The sequence below is a fragment of the Colossoma macropomum genome, unplaced genomic scaffold (genome assembly GCF_904425465.1).
Source record: "Colossoma macropomum unplaced genomic scaffold, Colossoma_macropomum, whole genome shotgun sequence".
In the NCBI taxonomy this organism is placed as follows: Eukaryota; Metazoa; Chordata; class Actinopteri; order Characiformes; family Serrasalmidae; genus Colossoma; species Colossoma macropomum.
The window spans coordinates 5,794,530-5,819,520 of NW_023494800.1; the positions used below are offsets into that span (position 1 = coordinate 5,794,530).

General features: G+C 38.7%; 1 protein-coding gene across 1 annotated transcript in view; it reads right to left on the bottom strand.

Moving 5' to 3' along the window:
- The window catches only part of atp8b1 (ATPase phospholipid transporting 8B1), a 66,355-nt gene extending 48,620 nt beyond the window's left edge, over window positions 1-17,735 (bottom strand). Inside the window, exon 1 of the mRNA XM_036588845.1 lies at window positions 17,448-17,735. The gene's annotated coding sequence lies outside the window, so the exon portion shown is untranslated. The remainder of the gene's footprint in view (window positions 1-17,447) is intronic.
- Between the last annotated feature and the right edge of the window lie 7,256 nt (window positions 17,736-24,991).

A 24,991-nucleotide genomic window follows, 5' to 3' on the forward strand; every position in this document is an offset into this window, starting at 1 on the left:
ACCAAACACAGTGACATATATAAAATCATTACTTTAATCATTATTTGAAATTCTAAAAAAATTATACAAAATTTTATTTTTTAGAATTTCAAATAATGACTCTAATATTCTAATTCCAATATAGTGTTTATATGTGTGTACACACACACACACACACGCACACACAGACACACACACACACATTGTCCCTGTCCCAAGAAAACCATGTATCCCCATTTTTGTTGATTTTTATTTTTCTGCATCATTTCAACACACCAGCTGTCCTTTATGTGAAAATGTTCAGATGAATGGACCAATAGAAATGCTCCAAAATCACTTGGAATACAATCTCTTTACATTGACTCACATTAAAAGGTAGGAGTGTCTTTGCCTTCTCCTATAAAGTTATTAGAGCAACTATATACATTTACATATCGCTGTTGTCGGAAGAAAACCTTGTATCTCCATTTTTGACGCTTTACAGTTTTTGACATAATTTGAAAATCCCTGTTTCTCTTTACATTGTGTGTAAATTTCATGATGAATGGACAAAAAGACATGACCCAAAATGACTTTGAAAAAAGTCTGGTTCCACTGACTTACATTAAAAGTAAAGCATGTTAAAGTATGTTTTTACAAGGTTTTCTTCCGACAACAGCATATATATATATATATATATATATATATATATATATATATATATATATATATATATATATATATATATATATATATATATATATATATAATCCTTGTATCTCTATTTTTGTTGTTTTTCAGCTTTTTTGACATAAGTTGAAAATGTCCGTTTCCCTTTACAATTTGTGTAAATTTCACGATCAATGAACCAAAAAAAATCAGCCCAAAATTACTTGGAAAAAGTCTGGTTACACTGAATCCAGTGAATTTCCATGATATATGCATCATCAATGGCTGCAGTGACAGATGTTAGAGCCGTATACTCTCCTGGTCTCCCATGTGTTGAGCAAGTGACTTATCCACTCTGCTAGAGAGCCAATTACAAACCATACAAATACAGCTAAAAGATTACTCCATCTGTTTATTACCATAAATAGCTTTTTAAAGGAGTTAGTGCTTTTTGTAGTCCAGAAACAGCAGTTCAGGGAATGCTGAGTGCTATTAGTGAGGTTAGTTAGACACTGCACTACTGATGCAGTCGAATCAGCGCCTACATTTTTACACCCCTAATACGTTTGACCGAAGACAATAAGAACGAGATGAAACACTGATAATCAGCGATCAAAAGACCACCTCACCCTCCACGCAGAAAACAATTCACACTGCTGCCATTACAGGAGAAAACAAGAGCCGTCCAGGATGAGCGACTCCCTAAAGGAGCAACCTCACCCTCACCTCAGCACAAAGACAAAGCAAACCGGTTTCAGTGACCTGCCTGGGGTAATACTATAGCAACAGAGGGTGGATGGAGAGAGAGAGAGACAGAGAGAGAGAAAGAGAGAGAGAGAGAGAGAGAGAGAGAGAAAGAAGGAAAGAAAGAAGAAAGAAAGAAAGAGAGGGGAGAAGAGAAAGAGGGAATGGAGAGCAAGACAGAGTGTCAAGGGAAAGAGCAAAGGGAAATAACGAAAGAAAGAAAGAAAGAAAGCTAGCAAGCAAGAAAGAAAGAAATTAAGAAGAGTCTGTGTGTGTGTGAGAGAGAGAGTACGCAAAGAGACAGAGAAAGAAAGAACGAAAGAAAGAAAGAAAAAGAAGTGGGAGAGAGTGAACAGAAAAAGAAACAGAGAGAAAGACAGAAAAGTGAAAGAAAAAACTGGAAAAGAGAAATGGAGAGAGAGGGGAGAAGAGAAAGAGAGAGGGGAGAGCAAAAGGGAGTGCAAAAGGAGAAAGAAAGTGGGAGAGAGTGAGAGAAAAAGAAATAGACAGAGAAAGACAGCACAAAGGATGATACAGACAAGAAAGAAGGGAAAAAGAAAGAAAGAAAGCAAGAAAGACTTAAGAGGAAGGAAGAGGGACAAAGAAAGAGAAGGGGGACAAGAGAAAGAAAGAGCAAAGAGAGGACAGAATGAGGAAAAGAGAATGTAAAAAAGACAGACGGGGGAGAGAAAGAGAGAGAGAGAGAGAGAGAGAGAGAGAGAGAGAGAGAGAACAGATGGGAAAGACCCTCCTGGTCTGAAACTGATAGCAGTGAGGCCCCCCCCTCAAGGATAAGTGTAAAGCTCCACTCTGTATACAGCTCAGAGACGTGGGGAAGCTTTCGGTTTCCGGGTCCCTCCCTTAACCTGCTCCTGATGTTTTTCCGCCTGTTCCAGCAGTGGGTGGAGAAAATGTGCCACATCACTAGTAAACGAGCTGCAACAGCACGTCTGCATTCTTCTACATTGTGCTACATTCCATTAATGGCTCAATCAGCGACGGGGCTTCTAATGACGGCTTCTCTCTCACCTGCCTGAGCGAAAACACCTGCAGAGTCCGGAGGGAATTTCACAACAACAATCCCAGCAGGTCACATGCTAATGAAGGAATCGCACACACAGGCACTCACACGACCCAACTGCAGCGACGCAGCATTACAAAACGCTTTTTTTAACCTGTCCAGTCACATGACCATCTTCAAAGTGAAGTACGTGTTTATGGTCTGCAATAAACACGCGCAAGAAGCTTTCACGATGTATCCATTAAGCACAATAACATTCCAGCATTCCACTAACATTCATTTTATAACATTCACTGAACAGACAATGGAATTGGATGCTCTGGAGAAGCCATACATGAGCCTAAGGTCACTATATCCAATGCCTAGTATCGGCTAGAGGTATAAAGCCGGCTGTGGGAGGGCTGTGGAGCTGTGGAACTGTGTTCTCTGGAGTGATGGAGCTCCATCCAGTAACTCTGAGATGAGTTGGAGTGATCCATCCAACAACAGTACCTGACCTCACTAAAGCTCTTGTGGCTGAATGCAATCAAATCCTCACAGCAATGTTCCAACATCAAGTGTAAAGCTTTCCCAGAAGATTAGAGGCTGTTACTGCAGCTACTGAAGACCACTGCAGCAGAGAACAGCCTAACAGCTCTTTAAGCTCCATTATAACTCAATGTTACAACAGCAAATGTGAGTAAAACATTAATGCGTACACATTATGTAATATTATTTGTCAACTTTTTCTGATCCGATAAAGATCTAATCTTTATTTAAACTCAGAGTACACTGAGGGTGACCCTCATTTGCAATGTAGCCGAGCATTAGTGTAGGAAACAAAGGGCCGAAAAGAGTAATAAACACTGAAATCAAAAGATCAAACAAGATTAAAACAATGTTATAACCAGTAAAAAAAGACAAAATAAAATGTAAACTAATAAGAAACCAGTAAAAAAAGACCAAGTAAATGTAAACTAGTAAGAATAACCAAAATTAAAAACAGGTAAAATAAAAATAATAGTAATAAAAATGTTACTATAATAAAAATACAGTAAATTCACTGGTGAGGCCACAGCCATCCATGACTGGGAGTCTAAGAGATCACAATTGGCCTTGCTCTCTTAGGGTGGGTAGGATCCCCCCATCACTCTATGCCAGCCAGAGCATCTGTTAGCTGACACAACAGAACTGACAGTTGGCACTTTCATCAGAGTGCATTTAGCTGTATATTATATGTATATACATATATAGCATCACAGTGTGCAGCAGTGAGAACTAACAGGCAGCTTCTTAATCAATTTTTATCTCGTTTATAAATAGACATAAATGACTATTGGGACACATTCCCGTGCTCCAGCAGCACTGCTGTGTCTGATCCACTCAGACCAGCGCAACACACACTAACACACCACCAGCACATCAGTGTTACTGCAGTGCTGAGAATGATCCACCACCCAAATAGTACCTGCTCTGTGAGGGTCCATGGGGGTCCTGACCACTGAAGAACAGGGTAAAAGGGGGCTAACAAAGTATCAGAGAAACAGATGGACTACAGTCTGTAACTGTAGAACCACAAAGTGCACCTATATAGTAAGTGGAGCTGATAAAATGGACAATGAGCATCAAAACAAGGAGGTGGTCACAATGTTATGCCTGATCGGTGTATTTTGTGGAAATTATTTATGAACTGGTAGTCTAATTAAACACGCATGATATATATGAAAAGGCTATTTATCTCCAATTGGTCTGACTGCATATCAAAATTGCCCCTAAGTGTGACTGTGAATGTGTAAGTCTGTGTGACTGCTCTGTGATGGACCAACGGCCTGTCCAGGATTTTCCCTGCCTTCCGCCCAGTGAAAACTGGGAATGACTCCAGCACCTGGCATTTAAGATAAATTAAGAAGAAATATTTGATTGTTATCTGTATTGGCTAATACTTAAGGTTTTAATATTGACATTAGAAAAGGAAAAGTGGCATCGAGCCATCTTTACCCTTCAAAAAATTCCAGAACACTTGATTGGACAAAATGTAAAAACACTGTGTGGCAAGGCCTTCAGAAGAAACATTAAGCAATAAGGAAACAAAGCGGGCAATTGTCCTTAGGAGCAGTCTGACAAGTCTTTTCACTAAGACGGACCTCACTTAAGATACGCTGTGTAAATCTACTTTGCCATTCATTGAGTCGATTCAAATTCACACACATTTGCCTCACAAGTCAGAAAAATTCAAATCCTTCAAAGCCTTGGCCAGAGGTCTCTAAATGAGTGATTTGGTTGCGATGTCCATAGGAAAAACATTTTACTAACCAAAAGAGAGACACTCACCTCGCTGAATGACCATCTTTGGACACCAGCACACCATAAAAGAGGCAAGAGAGCAGCTTGTGTTTATAAATCGGCCTCAAAGCTGCAGTCTAAGCTCAGAGCAACCATAAGAATAATGAAACTATCACTGTGACGGTTCTCAGTCAGCCTGATTTTAATGATTATGTGAAGAAAATGAACACTTTGTCACAAGACCTCATATCTCTGAAACGGTAACTTATACAAGAAAGTAAAAGGTTCTCAGCTTTAGCTTTAAAAGGTTCTTAGCTTCTTAAGTTTGCTTTGTTAGTTCTGCACCAGAGCTACAAGGCTAATACAATCAGCCCTGTACCGAAGGCTCCAGTTTCATGGTCTTTGGTACCTAACAGGGCCTAACTCCACGATGTTCTCCTCCTCTTTAGCAAGACTTGCGGCTGAAACCAACGACAATTTAGCAAATTCTTCCAGGTAAAGTCACCAAGCACTGTTATGACACCAGTAAGTGCACCAGAGAGTAAACTTCAATGGTATGTTGATCTGTCTATATTGATATTTTTAGAATTATAACTTTATAAAGAGTCTGATCTGAGGTGAGAAGCTAGTTAGGAAGCTAATGCTGTTAGTATATTAGCCTCCACAGAATGACTGCTCATATTTTCATACTCGAGAGACAGAAATATTAGCTTTGCTTATAAATAATATAACTTTGATTGATTCTACATGATTCTGTGTAAATGTGGACACTTTTGTGTTTGGGTGCGCACAAAACAGTTCAGCACATTGTTTAACATCAGCCAATAAGTTAAGCTAACTAGCAAATCAAATCAGACATTTGAGAGTGCTGTAAAATTACAAAGAACACCATTAGATTGTCTTTTGAGGTCATAATAAAACGGTTAATCATAGTTATCATGACAATTACATCTGTCTCAAGCAGCAAAAATGAACCAGGACTGGAACAGTAAGTTTTGCTGGCTCCCTTTTGGATCAGTTCCAGTTTTCAGCACATATAGACTTCCATTTCCTGATAGTTACATCCCCAACAGTAAGCATATATTGGTCCACTGGCTTGATAAGATCAGCACCCCACTGACTGTATGCCACCGCTGGTCCACCCTCAAACCAATCAGATTATTGTCCTGTATACAAGGTCTAACTCGTATTCATGTGTAAAAGGTCTAACTCACAGGGCAGGCAGACAGACAGGCAGACATATACATCCATGCACACACACAGACACTCACACCTAGGGGCAGTTTCACATGTTCAGTTGGCCTGACTGCATATCTTTGGACTGCAGGAGGAAACCCACGCAGACACGGGGAGAACATGCAAACTCCACCCAGAAAGGACTATTTCAGTAAATAACCTAAGACCTGTTCTCTGGAGTGAAGGAGCTCCATCCAGTACCTCTGAGATGAGTTGGAGTGATCCAGAACTGACCAGCCAACATCAGTACCTGACCTCACTAAAGCTCTTGTGGCTGAACACAATCAAATCCTCACAGCAATGTTCCAACATCAAGTGTAAAGCTTTCCCAGAAGAGTAGAGGCTGTTACTGCAGCTACTGAAGACCACTGCAGCAGAGAACAGCCTAACAGCTCTTTAAGCTCCATTATAACTCAATGTTACAACAGCAAATGTGAGTAAAACATTAATGCGTACACATTATGTAATATTATTTGTCAACTGTAAGAGGTCTAACTCGTCCGTCACAGGGCAGGCAGACAGACAGGCAGACATATACATCCATGCACACACACAGACACTCACACCTAGGGGCAATTTCACGTGTCCAATTGGCCTGACTGCATATCTTTGGACTGCAGGAGGAAACCCACGCAGACACGGGGAGAACATGCAAACTCCACCCAGAAATAACAGTAAATAACCTAAGACAAATATTGCAAACAATTACTATTATATATATATATATATATATATATATATATATATATATATATATATATATATATATATATTAATACAAACTTATAATAAAACTTATAATTAACTTATTAATGACTAGGCCTGCTATAAAATGACTACACTGAAAATGTTGCTGAAACTGTGCTAGACTGGTTACAGCTAATTAACAAGCTTTATTTATGATATTACTGTTAAACTTATTTACCAAACTAAATTACAAAGGACAACATAAGAAATGAAAGAAATGAAGGAAAAATGAATAAATTGGGCTGTGAGGGGAAAATGAGCAATGAAAAATTATGTTTTGTCCAATATTGTGCTTCACCACCAGCAGGCCGCCTGGAAAACGCTGAGCCAGTGGGCCGCCAGCTTTGCCGTCTGTGGGCCAACCGTGGCCTGCTATCCTCTTGCAATGTGGAATTAGACTCAGAGCTCCAGTAAATAAGGGGGAAAATGTATAAAACCGATTTTTTCAGTAAACCATTTCTCTAAATGTAACAAGATTTGGAAGTAATTTTTACTGGACTATTTTTTCTAGACCATTCATCATGAAATGTACATACAATGCGCCCCACCACACTGAAAGAAAAGAAAAATCATTCTCAGGTGAAAGAATGAGCTTCCATGAAAAGGTGACACTCAAAAGGTCGTGAATGATTTTCTAATGCCTGTAGGTCTGATGTCTGAATGGTATGTTTTAACATGCTCTGTGTGAAGTTCCATAAAGAAACTCACAATGGCAACAAATGAACTACACTTGCACAACTGATAAGCAAACATTCACCTCCCTGATGTAATGTAAGTATCTAACACAAGACTGTAGACTCTCTATTCAGCCCCAATGTTTAATCTGTCCATCAATCTAATGAACAAAGGTCGTAAAATTGTTGACATACGGTTCATTATCTTGTATCTACTCTACTCTAGTGTTCCCTGTTTTCCATAACTGCCTGTGATACATGTGTTATGAACAGATGTCATGCAAATTAAGTCATGTTTCTACAAAAACAACCAACATAAGACTGACAGTAATACTGTCCTATTTCCTGAGAAGCAGTCTTTTCAATGTGCCAACAGCAAATTACGTACAAACAGAAACAAGTTCAAAGCAAGAAGGATTTAATGGACTAAGCTCAAGTTAAGTATGAACTATCTGAAGGCCTGGGGGTTCACAAAGCAGGATTTCTCAGTTAAGCAGATAAATTAAACCAAAATAGGAGAAGAGGAAAGAGAAATTCCTATTGAGAGCTCTTACTTTGGGCTTAAGTCATCCACCTCACTGAGAAATTGGAACAGGCAGTATGGCAATATGCTGAGAGAAAGATGACAGTCATAAAATCATTGATAAGCCAGTCAGACATACCATTAAATAACAATGCTTGATGCGAAAACCTCTCTTCCGAATAATACCGTGCCAGGCACCCGTCCCCCGGGCCCCGGGCCCCGATAACAGCCGCGAGAGCCAGGCTCAAATCCCGAACACCACAAAGGGACGCAAGTAACGACTGGAGGAGGACGTTAGCCGCCAGAGAGTGTGGGATGACAACGACAACGAAGCTGGGACACCAGTCCTGAACTCCGCCGCCCAGGACCCACCCCTGCTCCGCAGCGAGGCTGCTAGACTACACCTTCTGTTAGACTCCGGCGGCCGAGCTGGGGGGCGGCGGCAGTGACAGGGAGGCAGAGCAACAAGCTCTGTCCCTCTCTGGCATCAGAAGCATAAGCGCCTTTAAAAAGAGCAGAGAGGGGAGAGGGACGAGCAGCAGCGGACTGAAGAGATGAAAAGCTCAACGTAGAGAAAAGGACTTTAAAATCTAGCTTTGAAGCCACTGAAAAGTAGTTAGCTTCAGTTTTGGTTGTGTTTCATTGGTTGTTGTGAGTGAAAATAAAGAAAAGGCTGCTGCAGACGTTTCTCACTCATCCAGCGTCCTTCATGAGCCCAGGATCGTAAAATGATGATATCCGCCCCTATGATGGGAAGATGGGAGTCCCTATCTTATGCAAGCACCAGGCTAGCGGTGATGTATATTCACATTTTACAGCATGTTGTAAGTTGTAGTTTTACAGTTTTTCAGTAAAGACCAAAAATGTCTGTTAGCCTGTTGTGTGACTGGGAAAGCGTCAGAATATGAGAGAGAATATGTTAACGTGAATAACATCACGACTGTGATTTGGCAGCCACAGAACTAATAGATCAGAGAGAGTTCACTGAGAGAAAAGATGGAAGGCTTAAGTAATACTATTATGGAAAAAATGATCAAGGGATTCATACAGACTTAAATTATTAATTAAATTACACTTAAATTATGTTTGTCATCATTTATCACTAATGCATTTACAACATTTTATGACAAATGTTTTTTCCAACCTGTAGGGCCCTCACCACTCCATATGAATTTCCACATATGGTTTGTAAAAACCCATTTCCTATGGCTTTATTATTGACCTTAGATATAAATAACATCACAATACACGTTTCAGGGTATATCATGGTTATTTTAAACAAAAAAATAACAACAACAACAACAACAACCAGTGTAGAGTAACTGCAAGTAGCTGATTGGATGTCAGCCCATTATGCCATTACAATACACTGTAGTTTTAACCAGTTTTTCCGTTTGTTTCTTCCAAAATGTTTCTTTTTGCAAATCTTGAATAACAAAAAATGTACTCAGTTTTCCATAGTGTCCATTGCTTTCCACAGTTTCCAACTTGTTTGCAAACCTCTTAAAAAATGCATCTTATCAATACCGTATAACTAAGGCCTGATCGTCCACCCTCACTGAGAACCCCTGCTTTCTGGAACTCTCTCACTTTCCATCAATCTACCAACAGCAAATGGTTTCTGGACAATCACAGTAAAGCTACATTATGACATACAGACAATAACCATCACGCCAATAAAACACAGGCTCACACTGATCATACTTGTCTTGTACACGTCTTGTTCGTGTCTACATTTTCCTACACTTTGAAGCGCATATCAGATAAGCTCTCCAGATGTGTCTGAGGAGCAGATCCATGTCTCCTTTATAAGTGTAAGACGGAAGACAGAGGCTGTCTGTCTGTACTGCTGGAGACAGTTCCAACAATAAGCGCTCACAGAGTTGAAGGGTTCATGGTTACTGAAGGCCTTAATGTGAAGCAGACAGAACATGGAAAAAAGGTGCAAATTTAGTGGTTGAAACTTTGATGGGAGATACATCAGTTTTTCAGGGTTTACTATTTTAGTTTAACTACTTTTTTACATTTGTATGTGAAAGTTTAGGCACCCCTGGTCAAATGACATGTCTATGTTGAAGGGAAACATATACATATCGCTGTTGTCGGAAGAAAACCTTGCATCTCCATTTTTGTCGTTTTTCAGTTTTTGACATCATTTGAAAATCCCTGTTGTCCTTTACATTGTGTGTAAATTTCATGATGAATGGACTAAATGACCTAAAATGACTGGGAAAAAATTCTGGTTCCATTGACTTACATTAAAAGTAAAGCAGGTTTTTCCCTTCTCCTGTAAAGTTACGTTTTTGGAGATACGAGGTTTTCTTCCGACAACAGGGATATACATTTAAATGTTAAATGTTAAAATGTGGCCCGTCCACAATTTTTGGCACACTCTATAATTTGTATTCTTTTTTTTCGTTATGTTATACTCAGCAAATAAACAAACATTGTGCATTAAAATTTGCGTAAACATGCCTGCCATATTTCAGTGTATTCTCTGTAGAGGACTTGTTCACTTACTGTCACTTGGAAAATCAACAAAACAAGCCAGTTGACTCTAACATTATTTATTTATTTATTTTTCTTTGTTTGTATTCAAGCAATGTTGGCTCTCTGTATCTGTATCACACGGAAGCCCAAGGCAGAATTAGCCATTAGCCTTGTACAGCAACAGCAACCTGTAACCTGACGTGGATCCTGACGCCTCTACTCTGACGGGGTTATCTCTGAGCCATCCGGGACATTTAAACGGGACTAACGGCTTCACACAACCTGATCTCGGAATGTACTTGAGTGCCATCTCCAACTCGCAGACAATGTATGAGGAAGCCTTAAAACAAGACTTCCATAGTATAATGACCATAAAATAGCAGTGTTCCTGTTGCCAAACAGTATGCATATATATCACTTACTGGATGCTTCTGATTGGCTAAATACATAACAAATATATTGGTTTAGTTAAGTTAGCTGAGTAAAACAGAAGTGAGGCTTCTGATATCTGACTCAGTAATACTGAGATACATTCCCAAAAAATTATCATACTGAATTTTACCATTCCCAACCAGCAAAACATCTTACACTGATCCTTATACTGCGACGCTTTCGGGTAACTCATGACAGGTCAGCTAAGTCTACACAACACGTGTTTGTGTCTGTTGCTGCCCATACGCAGGCAACATTATCCGCCATGAAAGATTGAAAAAGGTTGGGGGAGGGCTGAAACAGGAGACGGCGCAGGGATCAAACACAGGACAGCACCAAGGGACCTGCTCCAATTATCACACATCCAGAGCTGGTTATACGGCACGGCTAGATAGGTCACGAGACAAAACAGTGACGCAAAGCTCACAAGAAGACAATGAAATGCCTCGATGAAAGAATTTAAACCAGGAGTTTAAATTATGAATCATATCCAAAATGAGGATGCCAAGCTAATGAAAACAAATGTTGAGTGGCAAAAACTCCTGCTTTCTTCTGAAATGAAGGGTATTAATAGTGTGTTTGTCCTCCTTTGCTGCAGTATCAGCCTCTACTCTTCTGGGAAGGCTTATCACTAGATGGTGGAACATTGCTATGAGGATTTGATTGAGCATTAGTGAGGTCAGGTACTGATGTTGAATGATCAGTTCTGGATCACTCCAACTCTTCCCCAAGGAACTAGATGGAGCTCCATCACTCCAGAGAACGCAGCCCAACTGCTCCACAGCCCAATGCTGGGAGGCTTTATGTCCATTATAGGCATGGGGACCTTAGGCACGAGTGTGGCTGCTCCAGAACATCCCATTTTATTAGTTAACACTCTTCCATGGAGATTCTACACATTGTGTGTGTGTAATTGAACTACCAGCAATGGACGCACCTTAAAGTAGTAGCTGTCTGCATATTGTTTGGTCATATAGTGTATACTATATGACTGGCTCATATCACTCAAAGAGCTACACAGAAGAAAACTTATTTGTATTTGGTATTTGAACATCTCACACTAAAAATAACGAAAATAATAATAATAAAAGAATTCCTTAAAACCTCAATTAGGAATTGCTAAATCTGCATTATGGTAATCCCAAGCCAAGATGTAATACCAGACATAACAGGTAGCCTTATTAGGTACAAACTAACCAGGCATTTGCAGCAAGTAGGCAAGCAGCTACTCTGTTAGAAATAAAGGTGCTGTTCAGGCACATCTTCCATTCATCAAGGTACAAATGATGTAAATGTCCCCTCAAAGGTACAACAGTGGTTTTAAGGTCCAACTGTGAACCTTAAATAAGTTTTTCCAGGTGAAAAGTTCGTATTTGTACCTTTTCATAACCAAATGTTTTAAAACAGAACAGTAAAATAAAAGCCTGGAGACGAGACGGGGTGTGTGGAGTCAGTACAGCTTAGAACATATCATTTCAGTGGATTATGGTTCAGTTATGTTCCCTGACTAAAGGTACTGAGATGTACCCTTGAGGGGACCACCCCAGTGACAAGAGGGGGACTGCCCCAGTAACGGTTTCATGAGAGTGTTCATCCAGTGAACATACATCCCCGCCAAGCAACAGGTTCAAATACACTGTGCTTCCTAAAGTATCATACGCAGACACCTATCAAGGCCGTCTCCATTTCCTGCAGCGACTCCACAGACAGACTGTCCACAGTGAGGAGGATGCGCATGTGAAGGGTAAGTAAATGAGACACAGTGTGGGTGTAAACATTACAATACATGCTTTTCATCAGCGTACCGACAGCTAATCCTTCCCTGTTATGAGCCTTCATTCAGATATTTACGCAAATTCTAAAAACATTTCGTTCCATCCTTCTGTACGTTAATCAGCACTTCATTATGAACATCATTAATTCCACAGGAAACCAACAAATCAGTCCTGCCAGAATGAAGCCTGTATTTCCATATTTATTTACATAGAAACCCAATCAATCCTGCAGTAAACTCCGGAAATTAAACACACGGATGTACTGGATGGACGAGCACAGCAGACGTGTGATTGGGCCCTGTTTATGCATATTAACAGCAAGAGTGTGGAGTTATGCTTGCTTGCTTGTTGTTATAAAAAAGCATGAAAATAAAAAAATAATTAAAAAAAATTAGACGCATTACTGGGCCCAATTTATACATAATACAAATGTGTGGAGTTATGCTTGCTTGCTTGTTGTTATTAAAAAAAAAAAACATGAAAATAAAAAAATTTGATGCATTACTGGGCCCAATTTTTACATATAAAAGCAAGTGTGTGGAGGTATGATTGTTTACTGTTGTTATTTTTTTAAAAAAAGGATTAAAATACAAAAATAAATGCATTGGGCACAATTTATACATAATAAAAGCCAGTGTTTGGAGTTATGCTTGTCTGCAGTTGTTATAAAAAAAAAAAAGCATGAGAAAAAAATTCACTTTACATCTTTGAATGTAAAAAAAACAGAAATAAAAAAGTAATTTTGGATCATTTCAGTTGGTCCATTCTTCCCCAAATGTTCACACAATGTAAAGGACAACTGGTGTAAACAAAAAGAAAAAACAATATGAAGAAAACGTGTGTGTCTTCAGCCCTCTGAAAGCAGCAACTTTACAAACTACTGTTACACTGTGACCAGTTGAGAACAGCACACTGCATGTGACTTTTGAGGCACGCACTAATGTGGACACTGTGGACCGCTCATCAACATTTTTCACGTACGCATCTACTGACGCATAAACATTTATAAAATGAAAATAGAAATACAACAGTTATTTCTAGAGGGCTACAAATTCATTTAAATGAATAAAATGCAGATGTTTCAGCAGAGGAACCCAGCGATGACTACATTTTCTGCTCTTCCAGAGTAAAACAAATATATATTATCAAATAATCTTTAGAATTGTCTGCAAAATTTAGACATTTGTCCAATCCTGATATATATTTATTTACATATTTTTTTTATATAGTAAATATCTGCACATATTGATGTGATTCTGGTAACATCACGCACCCCGACTACTTTTTAACACATATTTAACACAAAATGACACAAAAATATTAAAATGTGTTGTTAATGAATACGTCTTACAGTGAAGTGAGACACTGACTATATGCTCTGCATTTAAACTGCAAAACTAACTCCTAAGCTTACAGTAGCACATGTGAGGCTTTGCGATGCACCATTTGGAGACACTGGCTTCATTCTTTTTAAGCACAGACCAGCGTTTTCCACCCCCTGTTCCTGTAGCCCACCTGCACTGCACTGTTCCGCGCTCTAATACACACGATTCAGCTCCAGGGGCCGGATTAACGAAAGCTTTCTTAAGAAAAAAACTTGCAAAGATTCTTAAGACAAACACTAAGAAGTTCATAAGAACGTTCCTAAATGCAATTCTTGAAAAAAAAATCATATCATAATATTTACAGTAATATCACTTTGTTCTTAGAAAAGAAAATACGATCATTCTTAAGATGTTATTTGAAGAATAACAATTTCTCTTGACTTTTTTTCCTAAGAATGAAGTTAAGAAAAAACACATATTTAAGAAGATTTTTCTTCTTAAGACACTTTTGTGAATCCGGACTGTATAATTAGTTTCCGATGCGACTCAGGCGGAAGAAAACACGAGCTTGTGCAACGTGGGCGGATTACTGGAATGAAGTTGGGAAACACTGGAATGGCACCTGTTGTCCTAAATGTCAAATGTGATTCATCTTCTCTGCATTTTATGCAACAGCTGCACTTCAGAAGGTCTGAAGTAGCTAAAACGTTAACATACTGAAGCTAAAGCTAACTTACTATTATTAAAACGAATACATTATTATGACAAATAATTATAGGTGCAGTCCACAGAGGTGAGTAGTGACCAGAAACGCTCACTTATTCCATGTGCAAACTACAACAGGTCCAAATACAGTCATAGGCAAAAGTTTTGGCACCCCTGGCCAAAAGAATGTTTTGTTGATTTTTCTTTGTAAAAATCGAATCTAATGATTTTAGGCCCATCAATTGGCGTAAAATGTGTGGAAAGGGTTGTTAGTAACAGGGTAGAGCAGTTAATTGTGGTTATATTGAAATCACAAGAGCTGCAGTTTTATTTATTTACATTTATGGCATTCGGCAGACGCTCTTATCCAGAGCGACTTACAATCTGATCATTTTACACAGGTAGCCGAAGGCAGTTTTAGGAGTCTCGCCCAAAGACTCTTATTGGTATAGCGTAGGGTGCTTGGCCAGGCGGGGACTGAACCCCAGTCTACAGCGTAGAAGTATGAGGTAGTTACAACACAATTAGTATAAACGTAACTAGGACTAACAACAGTATTTACAGTCTCTGTAACGCTGAATAATGTAGGGTATAAATAAAACTACAGCTCCTGTGATTTCAACATAACCACAATTAACTGTTCTGCCCTGTTATTAACCAGCCTTTCCACACATTTAACCCCAACTGATGGACCTAAAATCATTAACAAGGGTGCTTCAAACTCTAGGAGGTAGGTAGCACCTACTTACATTTATTCTGGTTCATGCAATTAAGCAACATTTTGACTGATTTTTACTCAATTTACACGTAAAGTGTTACTTCTAGAATTGGTGTTTGTCATGATACTGAAATTTCCAACTTCAGAGCAAGGCTTGGACAGCTATCAATGCCATTTTCAGTACCATGGGACGGGGATGGGGGTCTGCAGTATTTACCAGTTTAAAAGAAAATGACTGACCACGCCACACACAATTACTTGAAACAATGGCCAGCAATACGGCTTTAGAAGTGGCTGAATTAAAGCAGCTTAGAGCATCAGAACCGTCTGCTGGCCCAACAACATGAACATTTTAATCAAGTTTACAATGAGAGCCAAATACAATCATACAGTTATAAACATGTGCAAGCCTGGTACTGTCTTTACATAACAGTGTTTAAGGTAGAAACGTTTTGATTCTCACTGATAGAATACGGACAGTATCAATACTGAAAAGAGCGATGTGGAAGGTGTGCCACTCTGCGTAATCACACGCGTATTCTGGATCAGCCGTTTGTCTAAATAAGATAAGATATACAGAGCCCCTGAGGAGACGTGGGAATTATTATATAATAAGGCGCCACAAATTAGTATATTGAGACCACAAATTAATATAAATGAGGCTACAAGAAACTAAACATGTGTCGTCCATATATAAATTGAACTGAACTCATTGCTTCCATATATTAATTTGTGGCTACAAGAAACTTAATTAATGGCCTCAATATATTATCTTGTGGCTTCAATATATGAATTTGTGGCTACAAGAAACTTATAGCCTCAATACATTAACCTGTGGCCTCAATATATTAATTTGTGGCTACAAGAAGCATAACTCATGGCCTCAATATATTAATTTGTGGCAACAAGAAACTCAACTAGCGGCCTCAATATATTAATTTGTGGCTACAAGAAACTTATAGCCTCAATATATTAACCTGTGGCCTCAATATATTAATTTGTGGCTACAAGAAGCATAACTCATGGCCTCAATATATTAATTTGTGGCAACAAAAAACTTAACTAGTGTCCTCAATATATTCATTTGTGGCTAAAAGAAACTTGTAGCCTCAATATATTAACTTGTGGCCTCAATATATTAATTTGTGGTAGTGCCTTATTAAAAATAATCACTGTGTCATCTTAGCAGCTCAGTAGAGCAAAAAATACCCAGGATGCTACTGTTCTTGTTCATTAAAATGTAAATAACTGTAAATATTTACTGCACTTACATTTACAGACATAGGCAGTTTTGAACACTTATACTGGCAACTTTTGCTGCTGCTATTTTTCTTTGTATGTGTTTATTTGTTTATTTTGGACAGTATTTTACCAGGAAGTAGGTGTACAGTTTTACTTGAATACATGGAGCTGATTATAGTCAACATCAGTACTTGGAGCCAGTCATCTCTGCAGCCCAACAACGGGAACTTTTTAATGTAGTTTACAATGAGAGCCAGATACAGTCATACAATTACACACGTGTGCAAACCTCGTACTGTCTTTACACTACAATGCTTAAGGTAGAAACCTTTTCATTCCCACTGATATAGAATATGGATAGTGTTGATACTGAAAATGAGTATCAGTATCAGATAAAACTTCCAGAATCAATCGGTATCAATATATTGATATTTTTGACAGCGCTATCTACATTATAATATCTACATTATAGTATATTTGTAAGTTTAATTTAGTTTCTAATTTCTTTCCGGAGTTTTAGGGTTTTATTTTATATCAAAATGAGTCTAAACAGAGCCTAACAAACCTCAGGTCCTAGGCTGGTAGATGCTGAATGCACTAATGAAGATCTACTGAGTTCTGGAGCTCTGGAGCTCAGAAGCAGAGGAGGATTCGGATCTGATTTTTTCAGATTAGTTTCTGTTTCTCTATTGGAATCACTATCTAACTGAAGTTACAGATAATCTTCACTTCATTATGGTTTTATGGATCACCTACATCGGCCGCTCTGATGCAGAGGTGAGGAGGTGGTGGAGTTCCCTACGCTAGGCTACCTGACAAAGGCTCACCTGAAGCAGCTGAAGGACGGGCTTCCACGGAGAAACGTACCCCGAAGCACAACGACTGATTGTGGAAAACAATGGAAACAACAAGAAAGGGTTACTTACCTTTTTCACACGATCTGCTTTAAAGTCCTTGGACAAATGATTCGTCCAGTTAGTGCTTCATCCCGTCCTCCTCGTCAGTCGCTGTGTGTGTGTGTGTCTCTGTCTGTCTCTCTCTCTCTCTACCTGTCTGACTGTGACCACTCACTAAAAAAACTAGAAAAACTGGCCAGTCAGGACTCGGTGTAGCCGGTGGAGGAGGCAGGAGCTACAGTTCCACCCCAGACATTTTCAGCTCAGTTCCTGCTTCTTGATCAGTTTCACGTTTGGCACAAGAACAACAGCAAGAAAAAAAAAGAAAAAAAAAAACATTTCACTTAGCTATTTAAGGCGGTCACGTGACCGAACAGGTTTTAGAAAGGGCGTGGCCCCGGCTCCTTTTGTAGTGCGCGTACGTTGCGTCATTACGGTGGGACTGCATGCGTGTGCGCGTGCGTGTGGCGGACAGGTATGGGCAGGTAGAGCCGAGTGAACACAGAGACAGATCCTCTGGGTCTTTGGCTTTGGACGCCTCAGTCAGCAGGGTTTGCGTCTGCTTTGTTTCAGGTGGTTGATGGTCTCAGAGTGCAGTGAATGTGTGCGTTTCTACAGAGCTGGACTCAGAGCAGCGCCACTGCGTAATCACGCGCATATTCTGGGTCAGCCGTTTGTCTAAAGGGCAGTTTCCACAAACAGCTAAAATATGCAGAGCCTCTTAGAAAACATGGGAATTATTAGTTAATAAGACGTGACCACAAATCAATATGTGGAAGCCACGAATTAATATCCTGAGGGCACAAAAAACTAAACCTGTGGCCTCAGTACATTAATTTAAGTCCTCAATATGTTTTGTGGCTACAAGAAGCTTAACTCGTGACCTCACCATATTAACTTGTGGGCTCAATATATTAATTTGTGGCTACAAGAAACTTAACTAGTGGCCTCAAGATATTAATTTGTGGCTATAAGAAACTGAACTCATGGCCTCAATATATTAATTTGTGGCTACAAGAAACTTAACTAGTGGCCTCAAGATATTAACTTGTGGCCTCAATATATTAATTTGTGGCAATAAGAAACTGAACTCATGACCTCAATATATTAATTTGTGGTCTCAGTTTATTAATTTGTGGCTACAAGAATCTTAACTTCAATATACTAATTTCTGGCAAAAAGAAGCTTAACTTGTGGCCTCAATGTATTAATGTGTGGCTACAAGAAACTTAACTAGTGGCCTCAATATATTAATTTGTAGCTACAAGAATCTTAACTTGTGTCCTCAATATATTAACTTGTGGCCTCAATATACTAATTTCTGGCAAAAAAAGAAACTTAACTAGTGGCCTCAATATATTAATTTGTGGTTACAAGAAGCTTAACTCATGCCCTCAATATATTACTTTGTGTCTACACGAAACGTCACTTATGGCCTCGATATATGACTTTGTGGTCATGCATTATTAAAAATAATCACCGTGTCGTCTTAGGGGCTCCGTAGAGCAAAAATACCCAGGATGCTACTGTGCTTGAAAGGATATAAATAACTAAATGTTCACTGCACTTCCATTTACAGACATAAGCAGTTATAAACATTAGTGAATACCTTCCTGATTTGCATGTGGATGATATAGATATGATACAGATATAGATATGCATAGAATGAAGGCTGTAAATGTAGGTAATGATCAGAGAGAAGTACATGGCCTTCCAAAGCAAACAGACCTACTCACAGACAGTTGATTAACTATTTGACATGCTGTAAATGTAACAGCACACCAGGGTGACACCTGCAGGCCAAGTCTAGGCAACACAAGCATCCACTCACACAAAAACAAAATGTTTCAACTGTGCAATTAATGTAAAATTGGGTTTCTGTTGTGTGTGTGTGTGTGTGGGGGGGGGGGGACGACAGGTTGTTATTTTTATTTATTCAGCGAAATTAAAATCCTGTGATGAGCCGAAATGCTTAGGTCACACATTCACAGGGCAGGTCTATAACTGAACTACACTACTTATGGAAATTGTTCAAAGAAATCTTTTTTCAGTCAAGTTGCTCTTCTTAGTTCTTCAGCTTTGACAATTAAAAGCATTCTCAGTTGGTTTAAAGTTGTGGGGTCTGATAAATGAGCCTTAGAGAGATGTTCAGTGCACTTTATATTTACAGAATACATTCATGGTCTTGTTAATAATGTCATAATAATGTCTTTCCTTAGACATATTGTATATTAAATTGAAATATCAAACATAAAACAAGGTCCAAACATCTAAAAACTGTTTTGATTTCATCAGTTATGAAAAAAGCAATAGATTATTTTGTCAAAATGTTTTTCAACCAAGACTACATCATGGGTGGGTGGAGGGTGAAGTTGTAGCTGCCCCTTTCAGCTCTTCATTTTTCATGGATATTTAGAGGGGCTGATTTCTCAAAAAACTGCATAATGGTTTTAAATATTGTATTCTTGAATGTCACACTGAAAAGATCAATTCAATGCATCATTTTTTTCCAGTGTATCAACCGCAGAACATTTGCATTCGTTTTTAATATCCTATGACAAAACAAATAAAGACAGTGTAATGCTGGATGCAGGTGATCATGAAAGTGGATTTGTGCTTGCTTGAAGTACGATCGAGAGAACAACGAAACGCAATGTCACGTTTGCCTTTCAGTTCTGTGGCGCATTCATACACCATCAACCGCAGAACGTATTGTATTACACTGCGCAGGCAGGAAGAAAGAGAAAGACAGAAAACCTCTGCACCTGCTCCCTCAGAAAGGCTCCCTAACATTAATGATGCTTTGGTTCACATTAGATTCATACACAAACATTTGCTATGTGCAAAGAAATCTGTTAAGGAAATCCAAGGGGCTGTAAGTTTTGGGGCCTGCAGTGACCAGGCCCACCCTAAAATCTTTACCCCTCTTATAGGTACTAACACAACTGTACACGCATGACTCACTGAAAGATCCAATTTCTCAGCAAAAGCCAAGTATTTTTCACAAAAGCACTATGCAAAAGTCAGAGACCACCTTTATTTGTTTCATTTCCAGTCGTTTTTCAGTGTCAGGAAAAAAGGAAAACACATTTAACAGGAAATTATACAGACACCTCAACAACTAAACATAATATCAGATTTTTCAGTGTTCAGTGAGTCACTCTTTACCTTTATTACAGCTTTCATTCTTTTCAGGAGACTCACTTTCAGTTTCTCAGAGAATCTGTAGACACACCTGCAAAGTTCAGTCTTAGAAGCTGGCATTTTTGAAGTAATCAAACACATTCAGTGATGTTGAGGTCTGGACTCTGGGGTGGTCAGTCCATTGTTCAGCTTCTTTGTTTGATGTGTCCGTCTTCTTTTCTCAGTGAGGTTCTTCTTGACAGCTACACATCCTTTTAGACCCAATATAATTTGTGGCTACAAGAAACATAACTTGTGGCCTTAATATATTCATTTGTGGCTACAAGAAACCTAACTAGTGGCCTCAATATATTAATTTGTGGCTAAAAGGAACTTAACTAGTGGCCTCAAAATATTACTTTGTTGCTACAAAAAAACTTAACTTTTGGCCTCAACATATTAATTTGTGACTACAAGAAACTTAACTAGTAAATTTACTTGTGGCCTCAATATATTAATTTGTCGCTACAAGAAGCTTCACTTGTGGCCTCAATATATTACTTTGTTGCCTCAACATATTAATTTGTGACTACAAGAAACTTGACTAGTGGCCTCAGTGTATTAACTTGTGGCCTCATTATATTAATTTGTTGCTACAAGAAGCTTAATGTGTGGCCTCAATGTATTAATTTGTGCCTACAAGAAGATTCACTTGTGGCCTCAATTTATTAACTTGTGGCCTCAATATATTAATTTGTGGCTACAAGAAAGTTAACTTGTGGCCTCAATATATTAATTTGTTGCTACAAGAAACTTAACTTGTGGCCTCAATATATTAATTTGTGGCTACAAGAAAGTTAACTTGTGGCCTCAATATATTAATTTGTTGCTACAAGAAACTTAACTTGTGGCCTCAATATATTAATTTGTGGCAATGCCTTACTAAAAATGATCAACATGCCATCTTAGGGGCTCAGTAGAGAAAAACATAGTCAGGATGCTACTGTTCTTGAAAGAATGCAGATAACTGTAAATGTTTACTGCACTTACATTTTCAGACATTCACAGTTTTTAACACTTATACTTTTATATGGGAAACTTTTGCTGCTGCTATTTTTCTTTGAATGAATTCATTTTTTTATTTTGCACAGTATTTTACCAGGAAGTAGGTGTACAGCTTTACTTGAATATGTGGAGCTGATAATAGTTAACTTTAGTAAGAAATCTGCTGCCACAGATCCAAAGTTCAGTCTTAAAAGTTTAGTTTTTCTGCTTCTCACTTTCTTATTCTCAAATAATCCCAAACACATTCAGTGGTGTTGAGGTCTGGACTCTGGGGTGGTCAGTCCATTGTTCAGCTTCTTTGTTTGATGTGTCCATCTCCTCTTCTCAGTAAGGTTCTTCTTGACAGCTACACATCCTTTCAGACCCATAGCGCTGAGTCGTCTTCTCACAGTGGAAGGATGGTTATGTAAAAATGAATTATAACTGTTACTGTTTTGGGTACATAAATCCCACAAACATTATGAGTCGACCTCAGGGAAAAAAATGAAATATGCTAAAAATATAGGATGGGGCGGAGCTTTTTTGATGCTGTTGTTTTTTAACACTAGGGACAATAAGATCACAGTGACAGCCACTGTCAGGTATCAGTCCTTTTATATGTGTAATGTTTAGAGATACACCTCCACCCACTTATTCACACCTGTACACACCCATTAACACCTGGTTGACAGCCCTGCCTGTCCTTACATAATGAGTATTTGTTTGTGTTTACACATCTTTGCATATGATAATGAAGGTTTAGGATGTGTAGTAAACATCAAATAATAATACTCATTATGCTGAACAGTATGAGCTCAAATAAGTCCAAACCCAGCATGAGAACACGCCTAACAATGACTGGTGGCTGGGAATCACCTTGGTTCTCAGTACCTCTTACAAAAAAGCTTTCCTGAGGCGTTTCACGGCTGGTCTGAAGGGGGAATTTCAACCATTTTTCCAAACAGTTTTGCATAAGTCAGCGGTTGAGATGTAAACAAAGTCATTCAGAGTGATTTGAGATGAAACTGTTTGTGGAGAAACTTACTGACTCAGATTTCTTTACAGCCCATACAGAAAAGAAATACATTGTCGCTGTCCAAAGAATGAAACAAAATGAATGAAATGAACCTTTTAGCCAACTGTGTCTGAACACATCGGAATTAGACCTCCGCATTTAACCCATCTGTGCAGTGAAACACCACATACACACTAGGGGGCAGTGAGCACACTTGCCCAGAGCGGTAGGCAGCCCTATCCACAGCACTCGGGGAGCAGTTCGGGGTTAGGTGCCTTGCTCAAGGGCACTTCAGTCACGTACTGTCAGCTGAGGGGATCAAACCAGCGACCTTCCGGTCACAAGGCTGGTTCCCTAACCTCCAGCCCACGACTGCCCCAGAAAAACAAGTTTATCCAAAATAGTAACTTTACAGGAGAGGCCAAAAACACTCCTATCACTTAATGTAAGTTAATGTAAAGAGATTTTATTCCAAGTGATTTTGGAGCATTTCTATTGGTCCATTCTATATGAAATTTTCACATATCATAAAGGACAGCTGGTGTGTTGATATGAAGTAGACAAATAAAAATCAGTAAAAATGGAGATGCCTGGTTTTCTTTGGACAGCAGTGATATGTGAAGTGTATTTATCAAGTACATTTGAAAATGTATGAAAAAGGCCATTTTTTTTTGCTTAATCTATTTAGTACTTAAAATACATTTTTGAATTTAACAGTACATTTAAATTGTATTTCATATGTAGCCACTAAAAACAAGTCTCTCTGAAATGGTAAGTTTACAGGAGAGGGCAAAAACATTCTTAACATTTAATGTAAGTTAATGTAAAGAGATTCTATTCCAAGCAATTTTGGAGCATTTCTTTTGGTCCCTTCATCATGAAATGTTCACACAATGAAAAGGACAGCCGTTGAGCTCAAATTATGCAGAAAAGTAAAATTGCAAAATGGAAATACTTGTTTTTTGGATGACATATAAAAAATATGTATGTATTTCTTTTCCCTTTGGGTGGTGGTGAAAGGAACCAGGCATTGCAGGACAAAGCTGAGTAACAAATTATGTACCAATGATTCAATTAACATATTCTTTCACTTATCATTACCTGTCTGTGGGGATGGCAATCCAAGCCAGGCTGTGGGCTCCTGCCATGACCTGCTGGATTGACACCCCCTCTAGACCAATCACCTTCTTAGGTTTGGTGATTGGTGCTGATGTGTGGCCGTGCCCACACTGGCCCATAGTCCATGCATACACCTCATTTTCAGAGGTCACAACATAAATTTAGCCACTTTATTTACCAGTGAACCTACATTTGTCTTCTGAGGGTTTATGCATAATAATGATGTTGGTAAAATAGTGATAAATTATGTAATACGTATAAATTATGAATATACTTTCTTCAGGTATCTGGTTCCTATCACCACCACTGTGAATAATTAAGACAATTCTATTCTCACGAAAGGAGCGTTTGGCATCAAACCATGCTGAATGACTTTGTTGACATCTTAATCATTAATTATGCAGCAATTTTGAAACATTGGTGAAATCTCCCTTTAACGAAGTTCACTATTCTAAACGTATTTCCTGTAATATTTTCACTGAAAACTTTCTGAATAGCATCCAGTGTCCATTTTCCTCTTCAGATTTGTGTGGACCACTTATCTTTTCTCAGTACAATTTATTTTGTGCTGGTCACCACTAGATGGCGCTCACACATTAGTAATTTCTCATCTTGAAGTCGCCAAGCGTGTTTTTTGAAGTGGGGCTTTCCATCTGCATGTTTTGTTAATGCTTTATATAATTATTTAGAATTATGTGACCACATTTCAGTCTAAAAAAAGCAAGTGACAAAGAAATGATGCATGTCTTTGATGCAATGAGATTTAAATGCAGCTTTTTAGTGTTATTAGCTTCCCCCCAGGTGCTGAGGCACAATTATCCTCATTAAATGAAGACAAAGAGGGTTTGTGGTATTGTTAAATGTGGTTGGAGACTCCACTGCATAACATCATAACTCTGGGTTAGTTTAATTCCATCTTTACGAAGCAATTAAAGCCAAAGCATGATAAAGACCCCTGTCAGGGCTGAGATAAAGGCCGCTGCAGATGAATAGCGTGATATAACAGTAATTTATAATACTTCACACTAAACATAAATTGCTTGTAGACGTTCCCTACAAAGCTTGGCACGATTAAGGTCCTCTGTGGTAGTGAATGCCTGGTGTTGTCTGTGGGAGAGAAAGGAAAACATTTCGATTGTTCAGGAGCGTGCTTTATGATGGTCCAAGTGTTTGATGTTTTGTTGATACAGGCATGTTTTTCTTTCATTATAAAGAATCTTAAACTGTAGGCATCTCAGTGTGTCTTTTGTGGTGTCAACACAGACTAAGAGGC